The sequence below is a fragment of the Mustelus asterias genome, chromosome 21 (assembly GCF_964213995.1).
Source record: "Mustelus asterias chromosome 21, sMusAst1.hap1.1, whole genome shotgun sequence".
NCBI classification, from domain to species: Eukaryota; Metazoa; Chordata; class Chondrichthyes; order Carcharhiniformes; family Triakidae; genus Mustelus; species Mustelus asterias.
The window spans coordinates 20,411,848-20,431,672 of NC_135821.1; the positions used below are offsets into that span (position 1 = coordinate 20,411,848).

The following is a 19,825-nucleotide window of genomic DNA, read 5'->3' on the forward strand; positions in this document are numbered from 1 at the left end:
GTAGTTGGCACTGCTTCCTCACAACGCCAGGGACCTGAGTTCGATTCCTGGCTTGGATCATTGTCTGTGTGGAGTTTGCACATTCTCCCCGTGTCTGTGTGGGCTTCCTCCGGGTGCTCCGGTTTCCTCCCACACTCCAAAGATGTATGGGGTAGGTGGATTGGCCGTGCTAAATTGCCCCTTAGTGTCAGGGGGACTAGCAGGGTAAATATGTGGGGTTATGGGGATAGGACCTGGGTGGGATTGTGGTCGGTGCAGACTCGATGGGCCGAATGGCCTCCTTCTGCACTGTAGGATTCTATGGATAAATCTGTTTAGAGTATGGTTCAATTAAACACTGAGTGAGCAATGGTGGTGGTCTGGAGATGGTGATGTGGAATCTCAGGACTCTGAGGTCCGAGAGAGGAAGCAAATAAGGGCGAGATTTTACAGACTCACTCATCCTGAAACCGTAAAATCCCACCCAAGGTCAACGGACCTATTCGCGTTCCGCCCCTCGCCCGCTCCGATTCCCGTGCCGGGCGGAACAGGAAAATTCCGGCCATAGAGTTTCGAGAAGAAAAACACACAGGAGCGGCAACAAAACAGGCAGGAAGTACCCAAAAAAAATCATCCCCAGTAAGCCCTTTAATCTTGTCACTTATATAAAAATACAGACAGCCAAAATCAGGATTGAAGGTTGGTTAGTGTGCGAGGGAAATGTGAGAAGAGATGGTTTGTATTTGATTTGAACTTTTCACCTCAGAGCAACCCTGACTGCCTTCACCCAGAACAGGCTCGAGGGGCTGAATGGCCTGCCTCTGTTTCCAGCGAGAGATTACTGATCTGATACGGGAACTGTTCCCATCAAAGCGAGGTCCCAAAACCTCCTTATTACTTTGTACCGTTGTTAAAAAAAAATCATAGAATCCCTTCAGGGCAGAAAGAGGCCATTCGGCCCATCAAGTCTGCACTGACTACAATCCCACCCAAGCCCTATCCCCGTTACCCCACATATTTACCCTGCTAATCCCCCTGACACTAAGGCGCTATTTAGTATGGCCAATCCACCCAGCCCGCACATGGATCTTGCATGTTTAGGTTAACCTTTGCAGCTCCGTGCTGCCTATTTCTCTCTCCACTCACTCGAACTACAAGTGTAAAGAGCGCAGCCAAGGGTCAGTATACTACCCTTGGGCGGTGCCAGCTGGTTGTTAACAGGTACCTTTCTGCCATAACCAAGTCCGGGGCTTCCTCACCAACCCCCCGGTAAAAATAACAGGGAGGAAAATAATATTCAGACATGGCAGTGACTTTCCCAGGACTGGGTTTTGTTGGATGTGAGTAGGTTACCTTTAAAACACAAAGTATAAAATAAACTTGTGACAAATTCAACAGGTACAAAAATATCCCGGGGGCAGATTTCTGAGTTCCTTGTCAGCGAGGTGGCCTGTATATCCTGGAGGCCTCGGAAGGAGAGTCTGGGCTCTCCTCATTACGCAGATGGTCGGAATCACGGAGTCAGAGCAAGTCCTGGTTCTGTTATATTTGGATCAGAGCTGATTTGGATACTGGCTGCTCGCTGCGGGGAGGTGGGGTCACTGTTTGAAGGTTCCTGTGATGTTTTGATTCAGTTGGGAAGGCCAATTGGGTCTTTTCCCCAGCTAAACCCGACAGTCTCCGCTGCTCGTACACGACCCGCAGCCCCCCCCGCCCTCCCCCCGCTCCCCCCCAGGCCATAGCCTGAATTCCACCGCGGTCAGTTCTCAGCGAAGTGACCGGTGATGGCGTCGATCAGCTCCTGCTTCTTGCTGCCCCTCAGCCCGTACTGTTTACAGACCTCCTTGAGCACCGGCACGGTCAGCTTGCCCAGCGTCCCGCTCCGCAGGTACTGCCTGACCTCCTCCTTCCCCAGCGACACCTCGACGTTTGGCTTCTTCTCGGCTCCCCCGGCTGCGTCGCCTGATCACAGAGAACAGCAGTTCATTCTTCAGACAGTCACCGTGACAAATCTCCGAAGTACCGAAGACAAACAATGGCCCCACTCTTGAATATTCGGCTAATAAGAAACAGCACCGTGCAATTCCACTTCAGTTAATTATGGCTCGGGTCACTGTCTGTGTGGAGTCTGCACGTTCTCCCCGTGTCTGCGTGGGTTTCCTCCGGGTGCTCCGGTTTCCTCCCACAGTCCGAAAGACGTGCTGGTTAGGATGCATTGGCCGTGCTAAATTCTCCCCCAGTGTACCCGAACAGGCGCCGGAGTGTGGCAACTAGGGGATTTTCACAGTAACTTCATTGCAGTGTTAATGTGAGTCTTACTTGCGACACTAATAAATAAACTTAACTTTTAAATTTACTTTACACCTGTTCATTGTTTATAAGGGACAGTAAAACAATAATCATTCTGGAGGAGCGGGCATCGCTGGCATTTAGTTGCCATGAATAGGGCAGTTTTGTGTGGGACTTGCCAAGTTAATTCAGAGAATGTTCAACTGTCAGCCACATTGGGACTGGAATCACCAGGAGGACAGGCTGGTAAAGACAGCAAGTTTAAAGTTTATTTATTAGTCACAAGTAGGCTTACATTAACACTGCAATGAAGTTACTGTGAAAATCCCCTAGTCGCCACACTCTGGCGCCTGTTCGGGTTACACTGAGGGGGAATTTAGCACGGCCAAAGCACCCTAACCAGCACGTCTTTCGGGACTGTGGGAGGAAACCAGAGCACCCGGAGGAAACCCACGCAGACACGGGGAGAACGTGCAGACTCTGCACAGAGAGTGACCCAAGTCGGGAATCGAACCCGGGTCCCTGGCGCTGTGAGGCAGCGGTGCTAACCACTGTGCCGCTGTGCCACCCCCTTCCATAATAGACATGAGCTCGGTCGTTGGATTTTTCTGACAATCTGACAGGCTTTGGGGTCACTTTTACCGGGAGCTACTTTATATTGATCAAGCTTTTAAAAAAAAAACACAAGCTTAGAATTCTCAGACAGTCATGGTGGGCATTTGAACCCACATCTTCCCTCTGGATTTGAATACCGCTGCAAAAACAGAGGCGTGCTGTCGAAGCTTTTCATCTTGCACTCATCAGGACAGACACAAGAATGCCAAATTTCAAAGGGAGTAACAATTTATACTCCACGAAAAAAAGGGTGCTGATTGGTCAGCATATCGATTTTGATTGGTTGAGGTATTGCCATGGTGGGTGCGCCAGGGAACTATTGACCCCCCCCCTCCCCATGCTTCCATTTAATTAAAAAAGGCAGTGCCTGGACATGTTCCTTTTGCCTGTAGAGGACAGGTCCCTCCATATGAATACACGTAATTTCTAGCAGGCGTAAATGGGCCACATTACGAGCCCGACTGATAATCTTTAATTGCTGCTCTTTGAAATTTGATATTCTTGCATCTGTCCTGTATAATAAAACAGCTATTTGTTCCCTGGATTATCTACAGTGGTCCACCCCAGAACCCTGAGGCCGAAAGCAGTCAACAGAATTGCTTGGAAGCTCTGCGGAGCAAGTTGGGTACCTGCCAGCCACCAGAACAAGGAGCTGAACCTCCACAGTCGTGTGATGTTAAATAAAGGTTGGAAGGTTGCTTTGCCAAAAAGCAATGGGCAGGATCCCCATAAAATCTTTCCTCAGGAAATAACTAACAGGGAGGAACGATAAAGTGAATTCTGGAGGGCTGTGGCATACCTCACGGGCTGGTTTCTACAGAAGTGAATGCACCTTCAATATTCTTGCCACGTATAGGGGAATTCTTGGGCAGGGAGCACAAAGTTGAACTGAGTTCACAGGCATGAGGAATGATAAACTGCGGTGTTGAGTTAATAGTGCTTTGTTTAAGTCTAAAATACAATAAAGTATGTTTTTATTTGAAAAAGGTGAAATCTAGTGACGTAGTTCTGTCAGTTAATTATGGTCAGTTAATTCTCTATAAATGTTCCTAACAGGGTTGTAATAAATTACAGCGGCCACTACACTTCACTGACTGTAGTGTTTTACAATGTCCTGAGGAAAGGCGCTAAAGAAATGCAATTCTTTGTTTCTTTTGGCGACCAGCTGGTTCAGTTCTGAGAGAATTGAGCAGAGATTTCCGTGTCCGTGTGGCTTACTTGTATCCCACGCGGAGCATTTACTGACACAACGTTTAATTTGCTCCCCTTGCTACAGTACTCACTGAGCTTCCTCTTCTGTTGGCTCTTTGCACCTGGGTTATAGCCCGGGGGATAAACCAGCTCCAGGAACTCCTCTGCCAGCTGTCCGATTCTCCTGTCCATAACATCATTCTTTGGCACTGTGTGGGGAAAAGATGATTTCCCCTATTACGCTCCTCTATCAAAGTCATTTATTTGCACCTCTCCAGCTTCCTCTCCCCCCGCCCCTCCCCCCCAACATCCCCCCCTCTCCCCCCAGTTCCCCTCCCGCGGCTCTCCCTCTCCAGGCCCCCTTCTCCACCTCTCTACCTTTCCTCCTCCCCCACAGCACCCCATCGGCTCCCCCTCTCCCCCCGGTTCCCTCTCTCTCCCCCAGCTCCCCCTCTCTGCCCCCCAGCTCCCCTCTCTGCCCCCCAGCTCCCCCTCTCTGCCCCCCAGCTCCCCCTCTCTGCCCCCCAGCTCCCCCTCTCTGCCCCCCAGCTCCCCCTCTCTCCCCCAGCTCCCCTTCTCTGCCCCCCAGCTCCCCCTCTCTGCCCCCCAGCTCCCCCACTGCCCCCAGCTCCCCCTCTCTGCCCCCCAGCTCAGAATCACAGAATCCTACAATGCAGAAGAGGCCCATCGGCCCACCAAATCTGCACTGATGCATGAAAGGCCCTGACCTGCCCACCTAATCCCACTTGCCAGCACTTGGCCCATAGCCCTGAATGTTATGGCGTGCCAAGTGCTCATCCAGGTACTTTTTAAAGGATGTGAGGCATCCCGCCTCCACCACCCTCCCAGGCAGCGCATTCCAGACCCTCACCACCCTCTGGGTAAAAAACTTTTCCCTCAAATCCCCCCAAAACCTCCCACCCCTCACTTTTAACTTTTGTCCCCTCGTAACTGACCCTTCAACTCAGGGGAACAGCCGCTCCCTATCCACCCTGTCCATGTCCCTCATAATCTTGAACACCTCAATCTGGTCGCCCCTCAGTCTTCTCCGCTCCAGAGAAAACAACCCAAGCCTATCCAATCTCTCTTCATAACTTAAATGCTCCGTCCCAGGCAGCATCCTGGTGAATCTCCTCTGCACCCCCTCCAGTGCAATCACATCCTTCCTATAATGTGGCGACCAGAACTGCACACAGTGCTCCAACTGTGGCCTCACCAAAGTTCTATACAACTCCATCATGACCTCTCTGCTTTGTGATCTATACCCCGATTGATAAAGGCGAGTGTGCCATATGCCTTTTTCACCACCCTATTAACCTGCCTTTCCACCTTCAGAGATCTATGGACAAACACGCCAAGGTCCTTTTGTTCTTCGCAACTTCCCAGTGTCAGACCTTTCACAGTATACTTCCACCCTCTCCCCACCCCCACTCCCCATCTCCACCCCCCCTCTCCACCCCAATTCTCCCTCCCCCCAAGCTCCCCCCTTCCCCTCTCCAACCCTAGCTCCCCCTCTCTCCCCCCCCTCCCCGCAGCTTCCCCTCTCCTCCTCCCCCAGCTCCCCCTCTCCCCCCACAGCTCCCCCCTCTCTCCCTCCCCCAGCACCCCCTCTCTCTGTCCCCCACTCCCCTCAGCTGCCCTTCTCCAAAACGGTAAGAAGTTTAACAACACCAGGTTAAAGTCCAACAAGTTTATTTGGTAGCAAATGCCACTCGCTTTCGGAGCGCTGCCCCTTCGTCAGCTGGAGCTCAACACCCCCAGCTCCCCCTCCCCGCCAGTTCTCCCTTTCCCTGCCAGCTCTCCCTCTCTCCCCCCTATCTGCTCCTCCCCCCAGCTCTGCCCCCCCCTTCCCTGAGCTCTGCACCCCCCCACCCCACCCCCCCCGAGCTCCCTCTTATTAACAGTGGAGGAATAATACAGCAGCTGGTCTTTTTCCTTCAGCAAGTTTATTCTACATACAGCTCAGTACAGATACAAGCTCCTCTGATTCCCCCACAGTATCTGTTCCCCCTGTGTCCATTTATACTCTTTCAGAGGTTGAGTCAATAACCATCGCCTGTCTTTAATAAGGCAATTACTGTAATTGCCACAGTATGCATTTGCTGATACACTGACTCTCCTCTCCGCATCCCCCAGCTCCCCCACCCTAACCCCCCCCACTTTGCCATATTTCTCCCCTCTTCATGCCCCCAGCAACCCCTCTCTGCCCCCCAGGGAGCATTACAACTGGATTCAACAATTACCCAATATTCATACCCGCCCCGGGGCCCTGAATCCAATGGGAAATATTCCCGATATACTGCTCTGTTACAGACTACGTGTGAAAGCTGAGCTTTTTTAGTCTTTACAATCACTATCTTATCATAATCACTATCATTCCTTATCATAATCAAGGACCCCACGCACCTCGGACATTCTCTCTTCCACCTTCTTCTGTCGGGAAAAAGTCTGAGGTCACGTACCAACCGACTCAAGAACAGCTTCTTCCCTGCTGCTGTCAGACTTTTGAATGGACCGACCTCGCATTAAGTTGATCTTTCTCTACACCCTAGCTGTGACTGTAACACTACATTCTGCACTCTCTCCTTTCCTTCTCTATGAATGGTATGCTTTGTCTGTATAGTGCGCAAGAAACAATACTTTTCACTGTATGTTAATACATGTGACAATAATAAATCAAATCAAATTAATTCCTTTTGCTGCTGGGCAGTGGGTACGAGCTGTACAGCAGGATACTCACGTGTCAAATCTTCAACTTCTTCCGGTTCCTTCAAATCGAGGGCCAGTGCCTCCAGATTACGGAAATGCCGCTGAATAACCGGATTCTCAAAGCTCTCAGGCCTAATCCAGAGGGATAGAAATGGTCACCATTTTATTTTAAGGAGAATTTGCAGAAATTTCCTGTTCATCTGCACTGGGGAAATCATAGAAATCCTACAGTGCAGGAGGAGGCCATTCAGCCCATCGAGTCTGCACCGACAACAATCCCACCCCAGGTCCTATCCCCGTAACCCAATGTATTTACCCCGCTAGTCCCTCTAATCTACACATCTGGGTCACTGAGGGGCAATTTAGCACGGCCAATCCCGCACACCTTTCAGACTGTGGGAGGAACCCGGAGGAAACCCATGCCGACACGGGGAGAACGTGCAGACTCTCCGCACAGACAGTGATCCTCTAATGGCGCAGAAAGTATCGCTGGAACCTCCGACTGACCTGTATTTAAACCGGAGCTTCTGCACCACTGATTTCATCTTCTCGATCTGATCCTCGCTGGCCACTCGCTTCTCCGTAAAGCCGATCGTCCTGACATCGTCGGCGTAAGGCAAATAAATCAGGTGGAATCCTGATGGGAAAACGACGGAAAGGTTTTGTTTGTACCAGGAATCGGTGAGCATTTCACACGCCCACTCTGCCCGACTCAGGAGTTGCGTTTGATGGGATGACCTGGGATGAACATTCGCGTTTTTGCAGAAATCAGGTCAAAGCTACGACTAGTAAAGTTTTCAAGTTTAAAGTTTCAAAGTTTATTTTATTAGTGTCACAAGTAGGTTTACATTAACACTGCAATGAAGTTACTGTGAAAATCCCCCAGTCGCCACACTCCTGTTCGGGTACACTGAGGGAGAATTTAGCACGGCCAATCCACCCTAACCCGCACGTCTTTCAGACTGTGGGAGGAAACCGGAGCACCCAGAGGAGACCCACGCAGACACGGGGAGAACGTGCAGACTCCGTACAGACAGTGACCCAAGCTGGGAATTGACCCAGGTCCCTGGGTGCGTGTGTGAGTGGGGATTGCAGCTCTGTGGGGTGTTTGGATTCTTTGCGTACTTTAATGCTTTTCAGACGTGACAGAAAACTGCGGTCCCCACATCCCTCGGAGGTGGATGTTAACGACCCTGTTTTGAAGAGCAGCAGGGGAGTTTTCCTTGGTGTCTCGGCCAGTATTCATCCCTCAATCAACATCGCTTAAAAAACTCTGCCTATCGTCAGGTTACTGTTCCCAGGGAGGAAACCACAAGTGAAGACCCACGTCTAAAATCACTGCACTGCCAATGTAATGCAGGACTACAGCGATGGTAAATGATTCATTGAATGACACTGCATAGAAGCCATTCAGCCCATCATGGCTATACTGGCTCTTTGAAAGAGCTTATCCAATGCGTCTCAAGAGTCTTCTCTTTCCCCCAGCCCTGCAATCTTTTCCCCTTTATAGATTGGATCAATTTCCTCTCAGCAGTTATTATGTAATCTTCAATTTTCATCCACCCACTGTAACATGTATCCGCTGTAACTCTGAACTATAGAAATCTGAAGTTAGTTCATCTGAGTCCAAGCCCAGGCTGTGGTGCTATCTTTCTCTTACGTTGATCTTTCTCTACACCCCGAGCTGTGACTGTAACACTACATTCTGCACTCTCTCCTTTCCTTCTCTATGAACGGTATGTTTTGTCTGCATAGCACGCAAGAAACAATACTTTTTACTGTATACTAATAAATGTGACAATAATAAATCAAATCAAATATCTGGTTTCAGTTCCTCTCTGCATTGGAGCTGCACACAATCAGCCAGGCTCCACTGTGTGTATATATGTGTGTGTACGTGTGGCGCGCGCGTACGTGTGGTGCGCTTGTACGTGTGGTGCGCGCTTGTACGTGTGGTGCGCACTTGTACGTGTGGTGTGCGCGCGTACGTGTGGTGTGCGTGCATATGTGTGGTGCGTGCGCGTACGTGTGGTGCGTGCGTGTACGTGTGGTGCATGCGTGTACGTGTGGTGCGTGCGTGTGGTGCATGCGTACACGTGTGGTGCGTGCGTGTACGTGTGGTGCGTGCGTGTACGTGTGGTGCGTGTGTACACGTGTGGTGCGCGCATACGTGTGGTGTGTGCGTATATGTGTGGTGCGTGTGTACGTGTGGTGTGTGCGTGTATGTGTGGTGCGCGTGTACGTGTGGTGTGTGTGTGTACGTGTGGTGTGTGTGTACGTGTGGTGCGCGCTTGTACGTGTGGTGCGTGCTTGTACATGTGGTGTGCGCACGTACGTGTGGCGTGCGCACGTACATGTGGTGTGCGCGCGTACGTGTGGTGTGCGCGCGTACCTGTGGTGCGTGCGTGCGTGCGTGCGTGCGTGTGGTGCGTGCGTGTACGTGTGGTGCGTGCGTGTACGTGTGGTGTGTCTGTGCACATGTGGTGCGTGTGTGTATCTGAGATGTGTGTAAATGTGTGCTATGTGTGTACGTGTGGTGTGTGTACGTGTGCTGTGTGTACATGTGATCTGTGTACGTGTGGTGTGTGTACGTGTGGTGTGTGTACGTGTGGTGTGTGTACATGTGATGTGTGTACGTGTGATGTGCGTACGTGTGATGTGCGTACGTGTGGTGTGTATACGTGTGGTGTGTATACGTGTGGTGTGTATACGTGTGGTGTGTATATGTGTGGTATTTGGTGTGTGTGTGTGTGTGTGAGTGGGGGTAGGATAGGCAACAGCTACGATGCCCTCCATAGACAAATAGTGTGTGAATAATTATCATATGTGGCCAGGCAGAAAAGGTGCCGGAGATTCTGTGGCACTGGTGTGACCATAACTCAGTCAGAAAGGAGAGACAAATCAAGTGTACTCACCCAGTCAGTGAGCGATCCGAGAGAGACAGTGTCACTGACCTGGAGGGATGGTCTGCACTTTCTGATCATCCAGCGCCTCCTCCTGTGGGACCAACGCCAACAAATCGGGGTGGGGTGTTCCTCCGGGGAGTGGAGCGGCAAACAGCATACACGTCCTTCTCCAGGCACTTGGTGAGCAGTGCGCTGAATAAAGTGGTGCTTCCTGTTGGGAATGTGAAACATAAACACAGCTCAGAACAATAAGCACCTGGCACCAGGGCTGGCCCAAAGGCTGCTGGAAAGGACCAGGGGGGCTGACCTCTCTGAGCTGCTTAGCAAGTGGTGACGATAAAGTCAAATTGTTACTTCATCCCCTATAACACGATAGAATTCTTCATCAAGGTGGACAGTCAGGTAGTTGATTTTGAGACTAGGGTCCTGAATCTTAATAAAGGAAACTACGATGAATATGAGGCACAAGTTGGCTTTGATAGATTGGGAAATGTTATTTAAGGGGACGATGGTGGATCGGCAACGGCAAACATTCAAAGAACGATTATTTAATCCAGTCTGGCACAAAAATAAAACTGGAAAGGTGGCCAAACCAAGGCTTACAAGGGAAATTAGAGATAGTTAAAGGTCCAAGGGAGAGGCATACAAATGATCCAGAAAAACTGTCGACCTGAGGATTGGGACAGTTTATAATTCAGCAAAGGGACGAATTAATAAGGGGAAAATAGAGTACGAGAGTAAGCTCGCGGGGAACATAAACATTGACCCGTAAAAGTTTAGAAACATAGAATCCTACAGTACAGAAAGAGGCCATTAGGCCCATCGAGTCTGCACCGACCACAATCCCACCCAGGCCCTACCCCCATATCCCTACATATATACCCACTAATCCCTCTAACCTACACATCTCAGGACACTAAGGGGCAATTTTTAGTATGGCCAATCAACCTAACCCGCACATCTTTGGACTGTGGGAGGAAACCGGAGCACCCGGAGGAAACCCACGCAGACACGAGGAGAATGTGCAAACTCCACACAGACAGTGACCCAAGCCGGGAATCGAATCCAGGCCCCTGGAGCTGTGAAGCAGCAGTGCTAACCACTGTGCTACCGTGCCATCCAACTTCTATTCGGTGTGTGAGGTGAAAAAGATTGTTAACGACAAACTAGGTCCTTTACAGTCAGAAACAGGGGAATTTATAATGGGGAACAAAGAAATGGCTGACCAACTAAATACATACTCTGGTTCTGTCTTCACAAAGGAGGACACAAATAACGTACCAGAAAAGTTGGGGAACACAGGGTCTAGGGAGAGGGAGGAACTGAAGGAAATTAATATTAGTAGAGAAATGGTGTTGGGGAAATTGAGATTGAAGGCTGATAAATCCCCAGGGCCCAATAATCTACACCCCGGAGTACTTAAGGAAATGGTCTGAGAAATAGTGGGTATATTGGTATTCATCTTCCAAGGTTCTATAGCCTTTGGGACAGTTCCTATGGATTGGAGGGTAGCTAATGTAACCCCACTATTTAAAAAGGGAGGCAGAGAGAGAACAGGGAATTATAGACCAGTCAGCCTGACGTCGGTAGTGGGGGAGGATTTAATAGCAGAGCACTTGGTAAACAGCGGCTGGACAGGACAGAGTCAGATGGATTTACACGAGGGGAATCATGCTTGACAAATCTACTGGAATTCTTCAAGGATGTAACTAGTAGAGTTGATGAGGGGCAGCCAGTGGATGTGGTTTATTTGGACTTTCAGATAAGGTCCCACATAAGAGATCAGTGTGTAAAATTAAAGTGCATGGGATTGGGTAGTGTATTGAGATGGATAGAAAACTGGTTGGCAGGCAGGAAACAAAGAGTAGGAAATAAACAGGTCTTTTTCCAAATGGCAGGCAGTGATTAGTGGGGTACCGCTGGGATCAGTGCTGGGGCCCCAGCTATTCACTACATATAAATTAATGATTTAGACGAGAGAACTAAATGTAATATCTCCAAATCTGCAGATGACACAAAGCTGGGTGAGCTGTGAGGAAGATGGAGAGATGCTTCAGTGTGATGTGGACAAGTTGAGTGAGTGGGCAAATGAACAGCAGATGCAGTATAATTTGGAGAAATGTGAGATTATTCACTTTGGTAGCAAAAACGGAAGGCAGATTACTCTCTGAAAGGCCATAAATTAGGAGAAAGGAATGTGAAATGAGACCTGGGTGTCCTCATGCACCAGTCGCTGAAGTGAAGCATTCAGGTGCAGCAGGCGGTGAAAAAGGCAAATGGAATGTTGGCCTTCATAGCGAGAGGATTTGAGTACGGGGCAGGGGTGTCTGGTTGCATATATATGGGGCCTTGGTGGGACCACACCTGGAATATTGCGTGCAGCTTTTGTCTCCTTTTCTGAGGAAGGACGTTCTTGCTGTAGAGCGGAGGTTTACCAGGCTGATTCCTTGGATTGCGGGACTGACTCCCAAGGTGAGATTGAGTCGGTTAGGATTATATTCACCAGAGTTCAAAAGAATGACGGGGGGGGGGCAATCTTATAGAAACCCGTGTCAGCGTGGGTTTCCTCCGGGTGCTCCGGTTTCCTCCCATAATCTGAAAGACGTGCTGGTTAATTGCATTGGCCATGCTAAATTCTCCCTCGGTGTACCCAAACAGGCGCCAGAGTGTGGCAACTCAGGGATTTTCACAGTAACTTCATTGCAGTGTTAATGTAATTCTGACACAAATAAATAAACTTGAAATTCTAACAAGGCGAGACAATGTAGATGCAGGAAGGATGTTCCCCAATGGCGGGGGGTTGGGGCGGCGTACAGAACCAGGGATCACAATTTAAGAATACAGGCTAAACCATTTAGGACAGAGATGAGGAAAAATGTCTTCACCCAGAGGGTGGTGAATATGTGGAATTTGCTACCACAGAAAGTAATTGAGGCCAAAATATTGAATGTTTTCAAGAAGCAGTTAGATATAGCACTTGGTTGGGGCGAAGAGGATCAAAAGATATGGGGAGGAAGATGGGAACAGAATATCGAGTTGGATGATCAGCCATGATCATAATGAATGATGGAGCAGACTCGAAGGGCTGAATGGCCTCCTCCTGCTCCTATTTTCTATGTTTCTAATCAGGGTAATAGGATTCAGCACCTGACTCCTCGATTCAAAGTGTGAGAAATCTTTGGCATGATCTATGATCCAGAGCAGTGGAGAGAACACATTAACGCCATTCAGTATGTAACCGCATGCTGTAATGAGAGGAAGTGGACCAGTTACAATGAGCTCAAATTCATCTTCTCATCTCTTAAGATATAATAATGCTCAGGTAGCATCAAACAATCAGTGATACAGCTCCCAAGGATAGGGGATACTCTTCAGGGTATTCTAGGATAGTTATATTCTATACAGGGTTTTCTAGCGTAGTTATATTCTATACAGGGTATTCTAGGGTAGAGGTATTCTATTCAGGGTATTCTAGGGCAGGGGTATTCTATACAGGGTATTCTAGGGTAGCGGTATTCTATACAGGGTATTCTAGGGTAGAGGTATTCTCTACGGGGTATTCTAGGGTAGCGGGATTCTATTCAGGGTATTTTAGGATAGAGGTATTCTATAGTAGCACTATTCTATACAGGGTATTCTAGGGTAGAGGTATTCTAAATGGGGTATTTTAGGATAGAGGTATTCTATAGTAGCAGTATTCTATACAGGGTATTCTAGGGTAGAGGTATTCTATATGGGGTATTTTAGGATAGAGGTATTTTGTATGGGGTATTCTAGGGTAGAGGGATTCTACACGGGATATTCTAGTGTAGAGGTATTCTATACAGGGTATTCTAGGGTAGAGGTATTCTCTACGAGGTATTCCGGGGTAGAGGAATTCTATTCAGGGTATTTTAGGATAGAAGTATTCTATACATGGTATTCTAGGATAGAGGTATTCTATTCAGGGTATTTTAGGATAGAGGTATTCTATACGGGATATTCGAGGGTAGAGGTATTCTATACGGGGTATTCTAGGATAGAGGGATTCTATACGGGGTATTCTAGGATAGAGGGATTCTATATGGGGTATTCTAGGATAGAGATATTCTAGACAGGGTATTCTAGGATAGAGGGATTCTATTCAGGGTATTCTAGGGTAGAGGGATTCTAGAGTAGGGGTATTCTAAACAGGGTATTTTAGGATAGTGGTATTCTATACAGGGTATTCTAGGGTAGAGGGATTCTAGAGGAGGGGTATTCTATCCGATAACATATTTGCATCTGCTCTGTATTACGGCTGCCTTATAAATATATAAAATGTCACTCTCTCTCTCTCCAGTAGGATTCCTTCATGCTGGAACATTAGCTCCTAACGTTTTAACACTTCTCGCTGCCACTGCAGGGTTTCCCATCATTATCTGCATGAATCTGTCTTGTGAACCATCAGCTAACTGAGGAGAAGGGGGATGAAGTTTGGACCCTGTGCTCTATAAATACCCTGGGTAGAGCCATGCCCACTTGGCCAAAGGGCAGCAGTCACAGCGGCTGAGGGTTACCTGTTATCAGCATCTCATCTGGGTAAATGAACTGTGGGGGTCTGATGTGGTGGTGCTTCTTTAAGAGTGACAATGGCTTGGAACCAATGAGAACCAAGCCTGGGCCATCAAATCTCTTCAATTCCTCGGTTTCCTCTTTCTCCAGAACAATCTGCCTCTGTCCATAAACCTGGGAACCAAAAAGAACAAGAACAGGCTTAAATTATATGAAAGAGCAACATCTTTCGAGGTACTCGCCCGCTGACCCTCCCAAAGCCTGTCCACCATCTACAAGGCACAAGTCAGGAGTGATGGAGTACTCTCCACTTGCAGCTCCAGCAACACTCATGAAGCTTGACACCATCCAGGACAAAACAGCCCGCTTGACTGGCACTCCTTCTACAAGCATTCACTTCCTCCACCACGGACACATTGGCAGCCGTGTGTACCATCGATAAGATGCACTGCAGGAACTGACCAAGGTTCCTTCAATAGCTCCTTCCAAACCCACAACTACTTCCATCTAGAAGGGCCAGGGCAGCAGATACCTGGGAACACCATCACCTACAAGTTCCCCTCCAAGCCACTCACTATCCTGACTTGGAAATATATTGGCTGTTCCTTCACTGTCTCTGGGTCAAAATCCCTGAACTTCCTCCCTAACAGCACAGTGGGTGTACCTACACCACATGCACTGTAGCGTTTCAAGAAGGAAGCTCACCACCACCTTCTCAAGGGCAACTGGGGATGGGCAATCATAGAATTCCTGCAGTGCAGAAGGAGGCCATTCAGCCCATTGAGTTTGTACCGACCACAATCCCACCCAGCCCCTATCCCTGTAGTCCCATGTATCTATCCTGATAGTGCCCCTGACACTAAGGAGCAATTTATCATGGCCAATCAACCTAACCCGCACATCTTTGGAGTGTGGGAGGAAACCGGAGCACCCGAAGGAAACCCACGCAGACACGGGGAGAACGTGCAGACTCCACACAGACAGTGACCCAAGCCGGGAATCGAACCCGGGTCCCTGGCGCTGTGAGGCACCAGTGCTAACCACCGTGCCGCCCTAACGGTCCTCTTCTGGATTAGGTCACACTGTGTGATATGAGTGATCACTGTCATGAGTAACACAGCCTCTGTGTTATTTTGTTAAATAACACAGAGGCTCAAGCACGCTCTGTTCATTAGGCTGGACATATTTTGTGGAATAATCCATCAATATAGATGGTCATGTAACCACATCAAGCAGATAAACTCAATGAAGTGAAAGCAAAATACTATGGACGCTGGAAATCTGAAATAAAAACAGAGAATGCTGGAAAAGCTCAGCAGGTGCACGGAGAGAGAAGCAGAGTTAACATTTCGGGTCCGTATGCCTCTTCTTCAAAGAGCTAATCCAGTGAAGGTCTGACTGAAAAATGGAAAGTTAATCTCGGTATAAAAAGAGCAAAGGGATGGAAGCCTCTTCCCACTGGCTGTCTGGATTACGATGGTACAAAATATTCAGGACTTTGGAAGAAGGGTGATGCGTATCCCAGAAACGGGGCGGCATGGTGACACAGTGGTTAGCACTGCTGCTTCACAGCGCCAGGGACGCGAGTTCGATTCCCGGCTTGGGTCACTGTCTGTGTGGAGTCTCTGCACGTTCTCCCCCGTGTCTGCGTGGGTTTCCTCCGGGTGCTCCAGTTTCCTTCCACAGTCCGAAATACGTGCTGGTTAGGGTGCATTGGCCGTGCTAAATTCTCCCTCAGCGTTACCCGAACAGGCGCCGGAGTGTGGCAACTAGGGGATTTTCACAGTAACTTCACTGCAGTGTTAATGTAAGCCTTACTTGTGACACTAATAAATAAACTTTTAACTTTAAACAGGTAACCAGTTAAAGACAGAGCAGAAAATAAAAATGATACCTCGTACTGATCCTTATTTTAAAATAAAAAAGCAAGTTACAGGGAGGGAATCAGTTTGTGGAAGAAAGGGATGAAGAGAGTCAAATGTAAGTAGAAAGATTCCTACATTACAGCAGTGGCTAAACTTCGAAATCAATGCTGAACAAGGAGACAGGTTGTCGAAGTTTTTTGTCTTGCACTCATCAGGACAAACCCCAGAAGGTTAAATTTCAAACAATTGTGACAATTTATACCACAGGAGAAAAGGGTGTTGATTGCTTGACAAGTCGACTCTGATTGGCCGAGGTCTTGCCATGGAGAAAGCAATGGGGAGCTATAGGCTCCTCAAGCTGCCAGATAATTCAAAATAGGTGCAAGGCTTGGGCATATTCCTTTCGTCTACAGGAAAGTTCAGAAGTACTTCATTGGCTGTGAAGTGCTTTGGGCCATCTTGAAGTTGTGGAAGGCGCTATTTTAATTAATACAAGTTCTTTTTCTCTTTATTTACTCATCTCATTACCATTCTATCTTTGCCTTGCACCATTGTCTCTTCTGTTATTTAATCTCTGCTGCCTCCCCTTTCACTCTTTCCAGCCCTCCGTGCATACCTTCCTTCTGTACCTGTTTGAACCCTGTGGCATGTCTAACGTGGGCTAGTTGTAAAGAAAAGTCATCGACCTAAAACATTAACTCTTGTTTCTCTCTGTACAGTACGCACAAGGGATACAATAACAGGGGAGTTCTGTTACTGGATGAGTAATTCAGAGGTTTTGACTAATGATAGAATCATAGAATCCCTACAGTGCAGAAGGAGGCCATTCAGCCCATCAAGTCTGCACCGACCACAATCCCACCCAGGCCCTGTCCTCATAAACCTATGCATCTACCCTCGCTAGTCCCCCTGATACTAAAGGGGCAATTTAGCACGGCCAATCCACCTAAACCGCACATCTTTGGACTGTGGCAGGAAACCAGAGCACCCGGAGGAAACCCACGCAGACACGGGGAGAACGTGCAAACTCCAGATAGACAGTGACCCAAACCAGGAATCGAACCCGGGTCCCTGGCGCTGTGAGTCAGCAGTGCTAACCTACTGTGCCACCATGCCATCGATCTAGAGGCACGAGTTCAAACCACACAGCAACTGGGGGAGAAAAAGAGAAGATGCTGGAAAATCTCAGCAGGTTTGGCAGCATCTGTGAATAGAGAAAAGAGCCAACGTTTCGAGTCTGGATGACCCTTCACCAGAGCTGTATAATAAAGGGGAAATTAGTCTGTGATCATGAAATTACCCGATTGTTGTAAAAACCCATCTGGTTCATTAATGCTCTTTAGAGAAGGAAATCTGCCGTCCTTACCCGGTCTGGCCTGTCTGAGGATCCAGAACCGCATGGCTGACTCTCAACTACCCTCTGATTGACTTAGAAAGCCACTCAGTTGTGACAAAAGTCATGATGAAACTGCACTGTGGATGTGCCTTCACACCGCAGAGTGCAGCAGTTTTAGAAAACGCCTCATCATCGCCTTCTCGAGGGCAATTAGGGATGCACAATAACTCACATCTCGTTCATGAATTAAGAAAGAGCATTTTCTGTTTGTATTTCAGATTACCAGCATCCGCAGTGTTTTGCCTTTGGTCAGGCAGGAGTTGACGTTTTAATTCAGCACAGTATAGGTTCACCGTCCTTTACCTGGGCCTTCTTGGTGTCGCTGGGCAGGAGCAGACTGCCCGTCTCCCCGTTAAACCAGCGGGTTTTGGTTTTGACGGGCTTGTTGCTTTCTCGGTACAGGCGGACAGCACTGGGTTTCCTGGCACTCCGCACGAGATTGTAAACTCCGACTGAAAGTTCCACGCCTTCTCCCAGCTTCAGGTTCAGCCTGGCCAAAACAAAACAAAAAAAAAACAGGACATCAAATACAAGCGGCACCGGAACAGAGAGTTTAACAGGGGCTGAAACTCAAAGACATTCTGATGCACATTAAGCGGTTGAAGAAGGCGGCAGTTTAGAGATGGGGGGCGGTGGGGTTTAAGCCAAGGTCCTGATGACTTGGTCAGTTGGATGTAAAAGATCCCACAGCACCACATGGAGGATGGCACGGTGGCACAGTGGTTAGCACTGCTGCTTCACAGCGCCAGGGACCCGGGATCGATTCCTGGCTCGGGTCACTGTCTGTGTGGCGTTTACACATTCTCCCCGTGTCTGTGTGGGTTTCCTCCGGGTGCTCCAGTTTCCTCCCACATTCTGAAAGATGTGCTGGTTAGGGTGCATTGACCCGAACAGGCGCCGGACTGTGGCAACTAGGGGAATTTCACAGTAACTTCATTGCAGTGTTAATGTAAGCCTTACTTGTGACTAATAAATAAACTTTACTTTGGAGAGCAGGGAAGCTCTGTCCTGTCAAATTAACCTCCAAAAAACAGATCTGGTCATTATCTCACTGTTCAAGTGTGTGTGGAAAATAGTTGCTATGTTTACCAATGTTTGTGAGGAGGATTGTCAGAGGATGCAGCAGGATATAGATAGTCTGGATAGACTTGGGCGGAGAAATGGCAGATGGAATTTAATCCAGACAAATGCGCCTGTTTTCTCAGAACACTAAGGAAATTTGGCATGTCCACTATGACTCTCACCAACCTCGACAGATACATCATAGAAAGCATTCTTTCTGGTTGTATCACAGCTTGGTATGGATCCTGCTCTGCCCAAGACCGCAAGAAACTACAAAAGGTTGTGAATGTAGCCCAATCCATCACGTAAACCAGCCTCCCATCCATTGACTCTGTCTACACTTCCCGCTGCCTCAGCAAAGCAGCCAGCATAATTAAGGACCCCACACACCCCGGACATTCTCTCTTCCACCAAAAGATACGGTCACGTACCAACTGACTCAAGAACAGCTTCTTCCCTGCTGCCATCAGACTTTTGAATGGACCTACCTTGCATTAAGTTGATATTTCTCTACATCCTAGCTATGGCTGAAACATTGTTCACTCTCTCCTTTCCTTCTCTATGGATGGTATGCTTTGTCGGTATAGTGGCAAGAAATAATACTTTTCACTGTATACCAATACATGTGACAATAATAAATCAAATCAAATCAAAGATGATGCATTTTGAAAGGTCCAATGCAGTAGAGAAATACACAGTAAATGGCAGGACCCTTAGAAGCATCAACATAAAGAGGGATCTGGGCGTACAGGTCCACAGTTCCCTGAAAGTGGCAACACAAGTGGATAAGGTGGTCAAGATGGCGTATGGCATGCTTGCCTTCATCGGTTGGGCCATAGGGTGCAAAAATTGGCAGGTCAAGTTGCAGCTGTATAGAGCTTTAGTTAGGGCATGTTTGGAATATTGCAAACAGTTCTGGTCGCCACATTAAAAGTTTACCAGGATGTTACCTGGTTTGGAGGGTATTAGCTATGAGGAGAGATTGGACAAACTTGATTTGTTTTCATTTGAACGTCAGAGGCTGAGGGGCGACCTGATAGAAGTCTACAAGATTATGAGGCGTGGATAGAATGGATAGTCAGAGTCTTTTTCCCAGGGTAGAAATGTCAATTACTAGGGGACAGAGGTTTAAGGCAAAAAGGGGGAAAGTTTAAAGGAGATGTGAGAGTCAAGTTTTTTTACACAGAGGGTGGTAAGTGCCTGGAACTCGCTGCCAGAGGAGGTGGTAGAAGCAGAAACAATAGCAACGTCTAAGAGGCATCTTAACAGATACATGAATA

General features: G+C 48.3%; 1 pseudogene across 1 annotated transcript in view; it reads right to left on the reverse strand.

Moving 5' to 3' along the window:
* Positions 1–1,728: 1,728 nt before the first annotated feature.
* Positions 1,729–19,825, reverse strand: part of LOC144509190 (X-ray repair cross-complementing protein 5-like) — a 32,464-nt pseudogene continuing 14,367 nt past the window's right edge. Inside the window, exons 6-12 of the transcript XR_013500413.1 lie at positions 17,787–17,973; positions 14,228–14,396; positions 9,738–9,900; positions 7,291–7,420; positions 6,815–6,915; positions 4,167–4,283; positions 1,729–1,941 (exon numbers count right to left, since the gene is read on the reverse strand). The product of XR_013500413.1 is annotated as an X-ray repair cross-complementing protein 5-like (transcript). The remainder of the gene's footprint in view (positions 1,942–4,166; positions 4,284–6,814; positions 6,916–7,290; positions 7,421–9,737; positions 9,901–14,227; positions 14,397–17,786; positions 17,974–19,825) is intronic.